Source organism: Thunnus albacares, chromosome 16 (assembly GCF_914725855.1).
Source record: "Thunnus albacares chromosome 16, fThuAlb1.1, whole genome shotgun sequence".
Classification (NCBI taxonomy): Eukaryota; Metazoa; Chordata; class Actinopteri; order Scombriformes; family Scombridae; genus Thunnus; species Thunnus albacares.
This window is the reverse complement of record NC_058121.1, coordinates 9,834,949-9,848,831: the sequence shown is the minus strand read 5'-3', so window position 1 is coordinate 9,848,831 and position 13,883 is coordinate 9,834,949.

The window sequence follows — 13,883 nt, the reverse complement described above, 5'->3', positions numbered from 1 at the left end:
AAAACTCTTCACACAGTCAACACAACAGCAACAATTATGGACCAAACTGTGAAGACATTTGCATTTGCTTTCACACAAAAAGCACTTCTCTCACTCAAACATAACCAACCAACAAAACTCTGCAGCCCATTTTATAAATTCTTACATTTTCACATCAAAACCCTTGAGTTTATATTCAAACATGTAGCTATGATCACATTGAAATACATCTGTAATCAACCAAAAATAAGAACAGACAAGAGTAAAGCCTACTGAAACTTTTATTGCTACATTTCTGTGACTTGTTCCTGTAGAATACTCTGCAGTACGTTCTATAGAGAGGTAAAAATGTTACTGTATTTTGTAATGAAGTTAATTTAGATTATTTTTATTCCAAACATGTTAAAATTACAAAATAAAATAGATAGGCAGTGAAACAAAACAAATAACAATAACAGCAAAATTTCAGTAAGCAACACAAATCATAACCTTTCAATGTTCGAAAAGGGCATAGGATGAAGTAAAGAACATTTCTACATTTTTCTACTTTTCTTACACTATTAACAATTTTAAAACAGCATATATGCTACACAAAAAACTAGTAAATCATAAAGTGATTTACTACTTTGAAGACTGCCATAAAAAGATGCATCATGTGTTGTCTGTTGTTAGTGTTTTTTATCTCAGTGTTCTGATTGATACATTTACACGTCATTAAAAGAGTATCAGAACACATTGCAGATACCGTAGATACAAACGGTTTATCCTTTTTTAAAATAGAAATAGTGTATAAAAAAACCACAAGATGGCGATGTTGCAACACTGTTAGTGATGCTTAATTACCTTCCTTGTAGGAGAACATTTTCATGGTGCTAAAAGAGGTGCTTTTTATATAATCCAACACTGCCCCTCATCCTTGACAGCTTCAACACATGCAGACATATTTCAGCTCTGTGAGGTCCAGTTTTCCTTCACATCCAGTCGTGTCTCATGGTGTGATAATGAAGATCACGTGTGCAGGAACTCCTGACCTCTGACCTCTGCCTTGTCTTGCACTCACAAACAGCCTTCGGTTAACTGTTCTCACTGCATGTTTATCTTTGTCTCCCTGTGAACATGCATGTACGTGTGTGTGTGTGTGTGTGTGTGTGTGCGTGTGCATGTATGAATGCCTAATAGTGAAACCAAGTCTGATTTTGTGCTGTCATTTTAAAGAGTGTGCGTGCATGTCTGTGTGTGTGGGTTTTCAAGTGTGCTCGTGTGTGGTTGTGGTTACAGTGTGTGTGTGTGTGTGTGTGTGTGTGTGTGTGTGTGTTTGTGTTTGTGTGTATGTGTGCATATATGAATGCTTAATTGTGAAAACAAGTCTGATGTGTTTGTTGTGTTTGTGTTGTCATTCTAAACCTACAAGAGAGTGCGTGCATGTCTGTGTGTGTGGGTTTTCAAGTGTGCTCATGTGCGGTTGTGGTTACAGCGTGTGTGTGTTTGTGTGTGTGTGTGTGTGTGTCCTGCTCAGGGAACTGCATGTCTCTCAGCAGAGTGTCTCTCTACAGCTGTCCCCAACCCAGCTGGACTTTACAGTATGACCTTTTAATGTTGACTTGCACATGTCGCACTTACTGTCCTCATCACATGTCCCTCCCGATTTCTTTTAGCCTTTTAAAGAAATATTTTACATGAGTGTGACCTCATGCTTGGATCCCACTAGCTTGTTATTATCACAAAGGCATGCTGAGCTGCAAAGCACTTTTCAGACCTACTGAATTTCATTCAAATATTTAAAAAAATATTCCATGATGACCTTCTTAGGTTTTAATATATGACTTAAAATAAACATTTTAGTGCTCCAAACAATCCTCATAACAAGAAGGTAAAGAATATACAGTATATGACATGTTGTCATACAGTATGGAAGAAAACATGTTTTATCTAACTTGAATTCTGGAAGTTTCTGCTCAGTTTCCCCTAAGGAGCTTCAGAGTAAGAAAGATATTGTTTTCCACACTGTATCACATATATATATTCTGCACCCACTTGAGCCAGAACTTCACTGAAAGTACTATATGATGCTTATACTGAGAGAAATACTGAAATATGTCATTTTTTTATGGCTGCAACACAGCATCAAATGGAAAGGTTTTAAGCATGGTTTTATACAAATGTTACTGCAATTTAGCCTGATAGATTTATTTTAATCTTTGACAATTCTGTGACCTTTAATACAGTTTAAATTGATGAAATGCTTGTCACAACATCTTGAAATAATAGACCCATATGTAGACCTGTGAGGGTTGAAGAAATTAAGTTAAAATTTGCAGTAAACACTGAAAACACTGAAGATTGAGATGCTAAATAACATATTAAACTGACAGTTTACTAAATTCCCTTTGCATTTTGGATGTTTAATATATTATCTTTTTTAGCCATTTTCTGTTTATTTTTGCTTTGATATTGTCATCTACTACTACTGCATGTGTTTATTTCTGTATGGCATAGTCCAGAATAAGTCCATTCTTATCTAGATGACCTATGACAAACATAAAAGCTCAAATCTTTCATTCATTTGCAACAAGTGACAGCAACAGGTGATGGAGGGTTTTTTTTTAATCATTTTTACAGTCTCTGCAGTCGGAGTCTGGAGCTCTAAAATCAATTAGACATCACTGTCGGAACAATCCAAAGCCCCCGGCAACACTTGAAGAGAAGTGGAATGGCTTGAGCCCAAGCCCTGACTGAATAATGCATCTGGAGGAGCAGCAGTAGGTGTGCTTAAAGAATTCATCAGCTGACAGTTATAGGCACGTCTTCCCCATGAGATTCACTGTAGGCACTTGTAAATCTGCCATGAATTATTCATTCAACATGACACAACCCTCAGCACGTTATATTGAAAGCTTCTGTCCTATCAGACATATCTGTCACCAGCTACCTGTCAGCCAGGACTTACAGTAGAGCTGAATGTCTTTGGTCTGCTATTTGCCTCTGTTGTTGTCCTGAAATAATGAGCATCTTTTAAAGCTTTTGATATACATTCATCCACAACTGGATCATAAAATAGAGTCGTCCACCTAATCACTTTGTGCATATATATTGATTATTTTCACTGTTTTTGACACTTATTACATAAGCTTTTGGTTAAAGGATTGACAGCATGTGACAGTAAAACAAAGTCTTACATGTTTTTGACTAACAAAGGTTTGTCCATGTTGTGTTAAGTTCAGTGCAAACCTAACCTGCATGTTTTATGATTATATGTCATACAGTTACTATATTATGGGCGAAGAAGTCTCCAAAAAAGCTTATTTCAGATCATAATGCTGGAGTGAATGCTGATGCATGCAGTATGTTTGCAGCTTTATGCTGACACCTCTGTGAGCTTCACTCTCGCTAATGATGCTGTGAATATGCTGAGATGGCATTCGACACTTGAAATAAGGACAAAGCTGGAGGGACGCTGTCAAAACCTTTCCTTCATAACTGTGAAAGTTTACCGCAGGTTTGCATGGAAAATTAGAGTGCTTTTCTGTCTCACTGGAATGAGACTGACTACTTTTATCCCAAAATGAGACAGGCTTTTAATTTATTTAGTCATATGCTAGTGATGTGTCACTATGGATTGCAATGATGGTCTGTCAATCCACCACTTTGGTCTAGACTGAAATATCTCGACAACGATTTGATGCCATGAATTTTGTACACACATTCACAGTCCCCAGAGAATGAATCCCCTGACTTTTCCTGGACCACTGTCAGGTTCACTTTTGTGGTTTTAAAATATAATAATAAAACTATTGGATGGACTGTTGTGAAAATTGACATTTATGTCCCCTTCAGGATAAACTGTAATCACTTTGGTGACCCCTTGCCTTTCCCTCAAAACTCATCATCAGGTCAAAATTTTAATTTTTCCAATACTTTGGTTTTTGACCAATTAATGACCTTCCATCATCCATCAACCTCAGCTCAACTATGTGTTATTGCAAATTAGCGTATGTTAATATGCTACACACTAACTTAAAGGTGAAAATGGCTACACGTCTGCATTTTAGCATGATGACATTAGCATTTAGCTCAAAGCAGCGCTGTGTCAAAGTACAGCCTCACAGCCTCATTCAGGCTTCTAGACTCGTTATTTTTGTGTTTTATGCAAAATTTCTCGTTTGTATTTCATGTTTTGTAGAGTTAAGAGTTGACTTATTTTAGTGCAACTCCAAACCAACACTGATGAAACATAAAGTGTTTGTGATGCACAGGTAGGCTTTATTCTGTTCACTATGGGAAGGGAGTAGATTCCCCCCCAAAATTCAGGCACACCACTTCACTAAAGTATAAACAGGTAAATGGATCAACGCACATGGACCACACACAGACAGTTGCTTATACCCTGCGCAGTTGCTTTTTTTTTTTTTTTGGATATCTTTTTGTTGGATATCTACCATTGACAGTATGACAGAATGAAACCAAAACAAACCATCCTCCTCTAGAAAAAGAAATCTTAGGAGGTAAATGTCAGTTGTACTTTCTATCATCAAACTGAAAATATTTTTGGAAATGAACCCTGGCGCAGAGAGAACAGCGGGACAGCACGTCCATACTGTGCAAAGTGACAGAGTGGGACACATACTTACAGACAGTTGACTGCCCATGTCTCTACACACATAAATGTATCTGTGGAGGAGTTATGGTCAGTGTCTGCAGCTGCAAACAAATTCAATCCAGGATTAGATTCTGTCTTGCGGCCTGCCAACCCTACTCAGGAGTACCCATCATCCTCAATGTTCTCTTTCTTTGCACAGCTTCTTCAGTCCTTCTGAAACTGGGTTAAGGCTACTTTCTCCATCCCATCAGTGATTGTTGGAGAAGTGTAGCTACAGTATTGTTGTTTAAACAGCATTTTATGAAAAAAAGGAATCAACTGTTTTTATTTAATGCAACCACTGAACATTTGGTGATGTTATTAAAAAAAGCAACGTGTTGAACCTGTGTGCCAGGAGGGAGAACAGGACAGCAGCGCAATCAATTTGCAACTTGCAACCAAGCCAACAAAAGTGACTCACTCGCATAGTCCCTTATGACCAATGCTTATGGGACTTTAAAAAGTAAAGAACATGCAAGAAGTTCGACAGACAGTGGGAACAGAGGTCAGTTAAGAAAAACAATATCTACAGAAAAACACAAAAAAAGTAATAAAGAAGATTTTTTACCACTGATACATACTTGTTTTTGCTTTAGTTTGATGACATCTTGTTTTTGCAATTCTCTTACACAGACATCACATGTCCATTTTTGAAACTTTAATTTTCTGTTGACGTTAGAGGTTTTATAGCCACAATGAGGATCACTGGTCATGTTAATGCTAACCACCCAGTTCCTCTTATTTATTTTATGTTGTAAGAAATAAATGAATCATTGTTTTGTGTGTCAGACACAAAGGTTGCTTCTGTTTTTTTTGTCCATAAGTAAGAGAAGGATAGCTCGTTGTCATCATGCATGAGTTGAAGGCAACAACTGACGTCTTCAAAAAAAATGGGGAAACTACTGCAATGAGACTTCTGACTAAACAGCACATTCTGAAAAATAGCACAATGTTGGAAATATTGACAAACTGAACATATGAATCCAGCTGGAGTCTAATTTTAAGAGCTCTGCTGTCAAGTTAAGTCAATTTTATTTATAAGATTGTCTCAGAGTGCTTTACATTGCCTACAACATACAACACTCTACCTTTAGATTGATTTAATAAATTAAAAAAAAAAAACACTCTAAAGGATAGGTTCATGATTATGCAAGTCTGTCCTAAAACTATAGTGAGGTGCCTAAATGAACATTCATGCATGTTTGTCTTGCTGTAATCATTCCTCCTGTTCATTTTGGCCATTAAGAGATCCCTTCATAATCCACTTTCAGTGTAAATGATTGGGGACAAAATCCAGAGCCCTATTTGAGTATAATATGAGGCTTGAGCCATCCAAATTAGTCAAAACAAATCAATATCTTTCAAAGTTACTATATTTTTAGTGCCAAATTCCCTCTGTCCGTCAAGAGAAATTCTTACTAAAAAGACTGTAACTTTGGGAAACATCCACTTTATCTGACTAACTCAGACTGCTAAAGCCTCATATTATCTTCAGATAAACTTTTAAATAATTTTTTTGCTCAAAATGAGGGCTGTGTATTTTTTTGTAAGGGCATTTAGAGGGGATCCTCTAGTGGCCAGCATGACAGGAGGAAAGATTACAGTCAACAAAACCTGTTTCAATATTCATATGGGCGTCTGACTGTTGTTTTAAGACAGACTCGAAAAATTGTGAACTGTCCTTTAATTCCACCCCTCTTCCAAGATGGACTGATATGCAATAGGCTGCCTATTTATATTGTAGACAGAATTAGCAGAATTACAATAGAAATTAGAAATTAAATATTAAGTGTCATAATCCCATTCTCTTCCTATAATTTTACCAGGAAAAGCGACCACATATTAGGGATTTAGAACAACAAATGTAAAAGCTTTCACAGGCTATTGCTCAAAAGAATGAAGATGACCCTGACTAGAACTGTTTAGTTGAAAATATGTGATCCTATGCAAGATAAATATTGAGTTGAAGATATTTTCCATTATGAAATGAATCATCTGAACCTTTCAAATGAGGAAAAAATGCTTCAGTGTTTGAATTTTTTGCAAGCACTGAAGAAAAGAGACATGTACTTTGTGTCAGCAGTAACTTTTAAGTTCAGGCATCAATCACTGACGATGGTCTTTTATCACCTTAATTAATCTGAAATGTCATTTTGACATTTACATAAATTGTGGTAATAACCTCTTAACAAGAAATGTCTGAGTGAGCACAACACCTATAAACTAGGACTACCACTTTTCTATTTGAGTTAAGAATAATGACGTGACCGACGGACAGACAGACAGTCTCATGTCCAGTCCATGGGAAGCCCAGCTGGAAATCTAAGGAGCTGTTAAGAGTCTCATTACTGTCTGTCAGATGTGTCACTTGGTGGGATGCCGAGCTGCAGCAAGAACCCCAAAGTTTACTCGCTCGATCCTTAACAGCATCAGTATTACAGGAGGACCAGCCGATCAAACACTGTGACCTCAGTGTACATTACAGTATGTTGTCATTTTCTTGTGCATCTATTTTTATTCTCTATTCATGTATACCTTTATTAGCCTTATACTGTAGAAAATATTCCTGTAAAATGCTGTCTGGGAAATAAAAGTAGTTTTAGCCAGGATTCACATATTATCATATCTCATGAAAAGGTTAAGTGTTGCTAATTATACTTTCAACATATATTTATAAATGGAAATAATAATAATTGTCACTCCATGACAGGAAAAGTAAAAGATGGCAAGTAATAATCATCCCTCCTGTGAGCAATCAATTATATCTAATTGCATAATGAGTGATGTAAATTTAGGTATTTTCTATTTTATTTGAATTTTTTGCTCCACAAGTTTCGGGTTTTTTTTTGGTCTGATCATTCTTGAAGAGCTCCTGCTGCCCTCATTTGCGCATGATTTCTAAATATATCTGCTATTTTGTGTGCCATTGATCCATTTTAAGCCAAATCAATGACTGAAAAACCAATATATGACCTTTTCTCACTTTAGGTTTAATGAGGGTCATGCTGTCAATGTTTATTGTGGATCTATGGGAAGAAAAGCTGGTGACAGGGCAAGTAATCAACTGAAATATTCATATGGAAAGACAAGCGTTATGTAATAACACAATGGACATGTGACAGTATTCATTAGAGTAGATAGTGGTAATGCGGGCAGCAGGAATGACTTGTTAGGGAAGACAGAGACAGAAGAGCCTGTGGGATGACAGGTTAGTGTTTATATAAAAGTAGATGGATTCTTCTTATTTTATGTAAAACATGCATGTCCTTGAGAGAGAAAGGTCAAGGGGTCACCATAGTCAGGCTTTGTCCAGGGAACATTCATCATCCAGTGTCTGTGCAAAACTTCATGGCAACTCATCCAATAGTTGTTGAGACATTTCACTTTGGACCCAATGTGGTGGCTGGCTGGCTGAAGCTGCCATCCTTAAAGCCATGCTGCTAGTGTAGCAAAAAACCCAAAGCAACAGGAACCCTAACTTTTTTGCAGATTTTTTGTGAAGTTATCAAATTTGAAAATGGCATTTGTTTAATTTGCAACAGCGCTGTTGACATCCACTGACATACAGTATGCCTCCTTTCCCATTAGACATACTTTGACAAGTCAATAAATTACCTAATTAGACAGAAAGTATTTCCTCTCAGAAAAAGCAATCAATTCACAAATTAGCCAATTTCATGCATAATGATTTTAGATTTGACCCAGACTCACATGGTCCAATGATGCAACTCAACCATAACAAAATATCCTAAGTATTGGTTAGAGGTGACAACACATGAACCAGAACCATGAACTATCTAATCAGTCGCTAAGCTGGTACTCTTCTACCTTCCCAGTTTAAACAGTTCAAAAATAGTTACATTATTGTATGTCACTTCCTGCCATCCTTTCATCTTGAAGACCAGCACAGGTGTATCTCACTCGTTGGGGTGCCAAGGCTAATACATAGATTCACCCCTAATTGGAGAGATGTTTGGAATAATTATCCAATGACAGCAGGAGCGGTGGCACAGTCACGGAGGCAGAGCAAATGATGGGAAAATGAAAGACTTTAATTGAATGTCAGCAGGAAGCTGCGGGCCATGTTGAACCTCATGTAATGAGATGTAGGCAGCTGAAGGGCACCCCTCCCGGGATGCTTTTCCTGGTAGGGAGGAGGCAGGGGTGCAAACTGGGGGGGGGGGGGGGTGGGATGGCTCCTGTCTCTCTGGCATTGCCTTAATGATGTACTCATATCAAGGCATTATGTAATGTACTCTCCAGTAATGTTTAGTCAGCCTTATACACCCCAAGCCCTGCCAACGAGTGCAACATGCAGCTGTGTGTATATTTGTATAAGGCTAAATATGTGTGTTTGTGTGTGTACATGTATACATATGTTGGTAATATGCTATTTTCACCTGGATGGCCTCAAAATCAATGTGCAATATTTCACCAGGGGGTATGGATTTTTCTTTTACCTCTGAGTTTTTCAGTTTCCCAATAAAGTACAAGAGACAGTGAACTGGGAATTTGTGAATGGAACATTCATGACTGAACATATCACAAACTTACTTATCCTCTTCATCCCAGCTGGGACATAAGGACATATTTTATGCTGCCACTGAACCCTGTCTCATGCTTTGGCCTGTGCTTCGTCCCACGAGAGATCCATCTCTTCCAGTTCCGTCATCATTGTCCTTCTCCAAGTGATTTTTGGTCTGCCTCTCTTTCTCCTCCGAGTTGGGGTCCATCTCAAGGCAACTTTAGATATCCTTTTATTGGGCATCCTCAGGACATGACCAAGTCATTGTAACCTGCATTTCTTTATCTCAAGGGGTATATTCATGCTGTCTTCCTATACAGTTCCTCATTTGAGATCTTGTTAGCCCATAGATATTGCAGATTTTATGTAAGCAGCTATTGTGGAAAACGTCAGCCTTTCTCACTTATTGTTACTCTCCCTCACTCAGAGCCATACAGAAGGACTGTCTTAACACTGCTGTTGTAAGCCTAATTTTAGTTTTGAGGCTGTATTGCTTGGATTTCCAGATGTTATGAAGTCAACTAAAAGCACCTCTGACTTTGTTAAGATGGGTCTTAATATCTTTTTGGGTGCCATTTTCACTGCTTATGAGACTGAGGTATATGAAATCTTCAATGCATTCCATTGCTTCTCCATTGATGGTGATTGGTGGTACTGTTGGGGTATTGATGCACATAACTTGTCTATTTCTGGTTGATGTGCAGACCAGTTAGATTTACATAATTGCTTAGCCGGTCAGATCATCAACAAAGTCAAAGTCTTCCAAGTATGTGAGCAAGGTCCATTGGATTACATTGGGATGGTCTGATGTTGTTTGACACATCACACAGTCAATGGTGATAAGAAACAGAGCTGGAGAGAGAACGCAGCCTTGTCTTATTCCATACTTCACAGAGAATGACTCTGGCAGAGTGTTCTCCAGAATGACACTGCATTCGAAGTGTTCATAGACTTCCCCAATGATGGTTACAATTTTAGATGGTATTCTATATATCCTTAAGATCTTCCATAGGCTCTCACAATAAACACTGTCAAATGCCTTCTTAAAGTCAATGAAGTTGACATACAAGGGGGCATTCCACTCAATGCACTGCTCAATGATGTTCCAAAGAGTGAAAATCTGACATTAGCATCCTTGACCTTTACGAAATCCCGCCTGTTCCTGCCTTAGCTTGACATCTATGGTGCTATTGAACTTTTTGTGGAAAACTCTGCAGAAGACCTTTCCAGAAATGGAAAGAAGTGTTACGCCTCACCAGTTGTCACATTTGCTGAAGTCACCCTTCTTAGGAAGGTTGAATATGAGGCCCTTGCTCCAGTCCTTTGGGATGACATTGCGTTCCCATATCTATGCAAAGAGATCTGTCAGCACCATGGAGGCTGTGGTGATATCTGCCCTTAGCAATTCTGTCTGTAGCGAATCGATTCCAGGTGCTTTCCCATTCTTCATTGCCTTGATTGCTGTCTACTTCAGCTTGGGAGGGAGGACTGGTGTTAATGGTAATGTCATCTGAAGGTTCTTCAAATTCTGGCCAGTTGAGCACTTCTCAAAATGCCGAACCCATCTTGCAGCTTGTTCCCTTTCAGTTATTATCAGTTCTCCATGTTTATCTTTGACCAGCTTAGTATAGGTGTTACTTCTCTGCTTCACTTTCCAATTCTTCCACAAAGCCTCTCTTTCCTTTCAAGCACTCCTTTTGACCTCTATGTCTTTATTCTTATACTCTTCCTTTGCATGTTCAGTCAGCCCGAGGGACTTTGCACTTAGCAGTTTGTCTTTGGCTTTTCTCCTCTCATTGATTTTCCTCCAAGTCTGAGGTGTTATCCATTCCTTTTCTTTTTTCTTTCTAAAGCCTGTGACACTCTGCTTTTTCTTTATACACTTTTGTGATGTTACCCCACATTTTTTCAACAATGTCCTGCTCTTCTCCATCTTTATCTTCAAGTGCATTGAAGTGATTTCTAAGCTCAATAGTAAACTCTCTTTTAAACCCTGATGCAAAAAGCTTATTGATGTCAAACACTTTGTGTCATTTTTTAGTGGTAGGTGTTGCTCGCAGTTTCAACCTGACCTTGGCTATTACCAGGTGGTGGTCACTGCCGACATCTGCCCCATGATGGACTTTGACATCCAGAAGTGATCGCTGCCATTTCTTGTTGATGATGACATGGTCAGTCTGGTTGACAGTATGCCCATCTGCAGATCTTCAATTCAATTTGTGGATGTGTCTGTGGGAGAATATTGTCCCACCTATTATGCATCTGTTAAGGCAAAATTCGACAAGCCTCTCTCCACTGTCATTGATGGTTCCACAACCGTGCCACCCCATTGCATCCTCTCTCTGATGTTATCATTTCCAACTTTAGCTTTCAAATTGCTCTTACCAGTCATCCTTGTCCTCCTCCTCCTCCACCTTGTTGGTAGGGGCATAGCACTGCAGGATGATCAGTTTGCAGTATAAGGAGTCAAACCTTGCTCTGATCACTGATGGGTTCCCACTCAATAAGAGATTTTGCTGTTTGTTTGCTTGCAATAAGAGCTACATCACTAGAGTGTGCATTGTCTTTTTCAGAAAAAGGAATAGTTGAGCCCTCGCTTGTCAGCTTACATCCTGAACCATTCCATCTGCACTTGCTCACACCAAGGACATCCAAATTATAGTTCAGGATTTCTTTGATGACTTGTGCTGTCTTTGTAGTTTCAAACATGGTACGGACATTCCATGCTCTAAGACAGATCATAGTTCGGGGTCCTAGAAAACTCTGATTCAAGATGAGTTTTCATCTGGAGCTATCACTTGGCTGGAGTTACCTATTGGAACCCTGGTTCTTGTGGTTAGTATTTTTGCAGTTTTCATAACAAGATGCTATTTTCTGGGCTGGGTTTGTTATAGGGATGTGCAGAGGGCCCAGTATTTGTATTTGTATCTATATTTGTTGAGGCAGCAAATTATTTATATTAGTATTTGTATTTGAATAAAAGTGGAAAGAGGCTTAAAAATCCTGTTTTTGTTTTTATTACTCTTTTTAGAAAATTAAAGTGTTACAATAAATGTTCAAGAATAAACTACCTCCCCACACCGGGTCTTGAAATGGAGTCTCCCAGATCACAGACAGCTGTGCTGACCACTGTGTGTGTTAGTAGCTCAGCTTTATCTCTGGTGACCACCCCCAACTCCAGGAGTGATAATAAGGAAAATAAGGAAATGTGCATCATGTAGCAGGTGGATGTGACTCCCCTCGCTGACACCTGCTGATAGACGTAACAGCTGAGCAGAGGAGAGAGACTGAGATAGCAATGTAACCAGTCTGCGCACTGGTATTTGACATGGTTGTTTTTCTTCCCAAAAGCAAATAATTTTTAAAATATTTGTATGAAACAAATATAGTATTCGGGCAAACCCATAGTTTGTTAGCTACATGCCTCAACCCCTGACCTTGAGGACCAGGTGCTGCTTTTTGTCCTCTCCCCTGTAACCTGCCTGGCTTGGTTAAACCTGCCAGGGGCTTTAAGGCCCAACCGGTGTAGCTCACAAGGTCCTGGAGGCATGCAAGCCCCCCACTACATCAAGATGGCAGCATGTAGGGAGGGAACATATCACAAAAGGAAGAATCAAGAAGAATTGAGGAATCTAGTAATAATGAATCAAGGACTAGCCTACAGTAGACAACGTGATACCATAAAACTTATTTGAAGATACTAGTACATTGATGAATCATTGTGTAGCCTAATGATTACCTCATAAATTTTGTGAATCAACATACTGACCACTTTTTTCGTGAGTTGTTCCTGAACCAGACACTCAACGACTTATTACTTAACTTAATCATTAGTTACTCTTTTTTTTGCATTCATACTGAGTAGTTACTGAGGAATTAAACTAACATGTAGCTTTTATTCACAGCCATATAAGCTACATAAGATACAGTTATGCAAAGCTAACTTGTAAGCATATGATGTATTATTGTAATAACATTTCATATTTCTTCATTTCACTGCAATGCACGGCCCTAGACTCATAATCTTGTTTGATAGATGACATGTTGTCAATTCATTGCCTGTCAACCCCTGATTCTGAGAACCCCCTACATTTCTGTTTAATTATTTTATGTGAGGATGACAGAATATATAACACATAGACAGAATGAAGGTGGGGGGGGGGCTCCAAGCAGGTTAATCTGTCCATGTTGGTGTGACGTTCATGTTCTGTATATTTTGACCATCAGCATACAAACGTAGTGGTGTTGATCCTGCTCCAGTGTTTATGTTATATCTGTAAGTCTCAGAGGACCACATCTGTCACAAGTCAGGGGGGAAATGCCTTGTAAAGTGAAGATAAGGCTTGCAAACTTTGTAGCAAGGTCACGGTGCTGCTTACAGTTGGAGTCACACTTGGTGCCTAGTGACCTGCCTGTATCTATTGTTTCTCCTCCAAAACTTTCTGCAGAGTGCCTTGAGACTATCTGGGTGTCTTTGCATATCACAGAGGACACATTTCAATGAGTATGTCATCAGACTGAAAGCCTGTTCATGTGAGAGGGGATGAATCACAGCTAAATCACAGTTCTGAGATGCACAGCAAATACAGTGTGACACCTATTATGTCTGTCAGGTTTTCCTGTTTACTTGACTTGTGTAGTCTGAGATAAAAGTTGAGGGCTTTACTTTTGAAATTAGCAAATGTGTTAAGTCTGAAGATTCCCTCTGCAGATGAGTCATTAAAAATTGATGTAAAGTTTTCA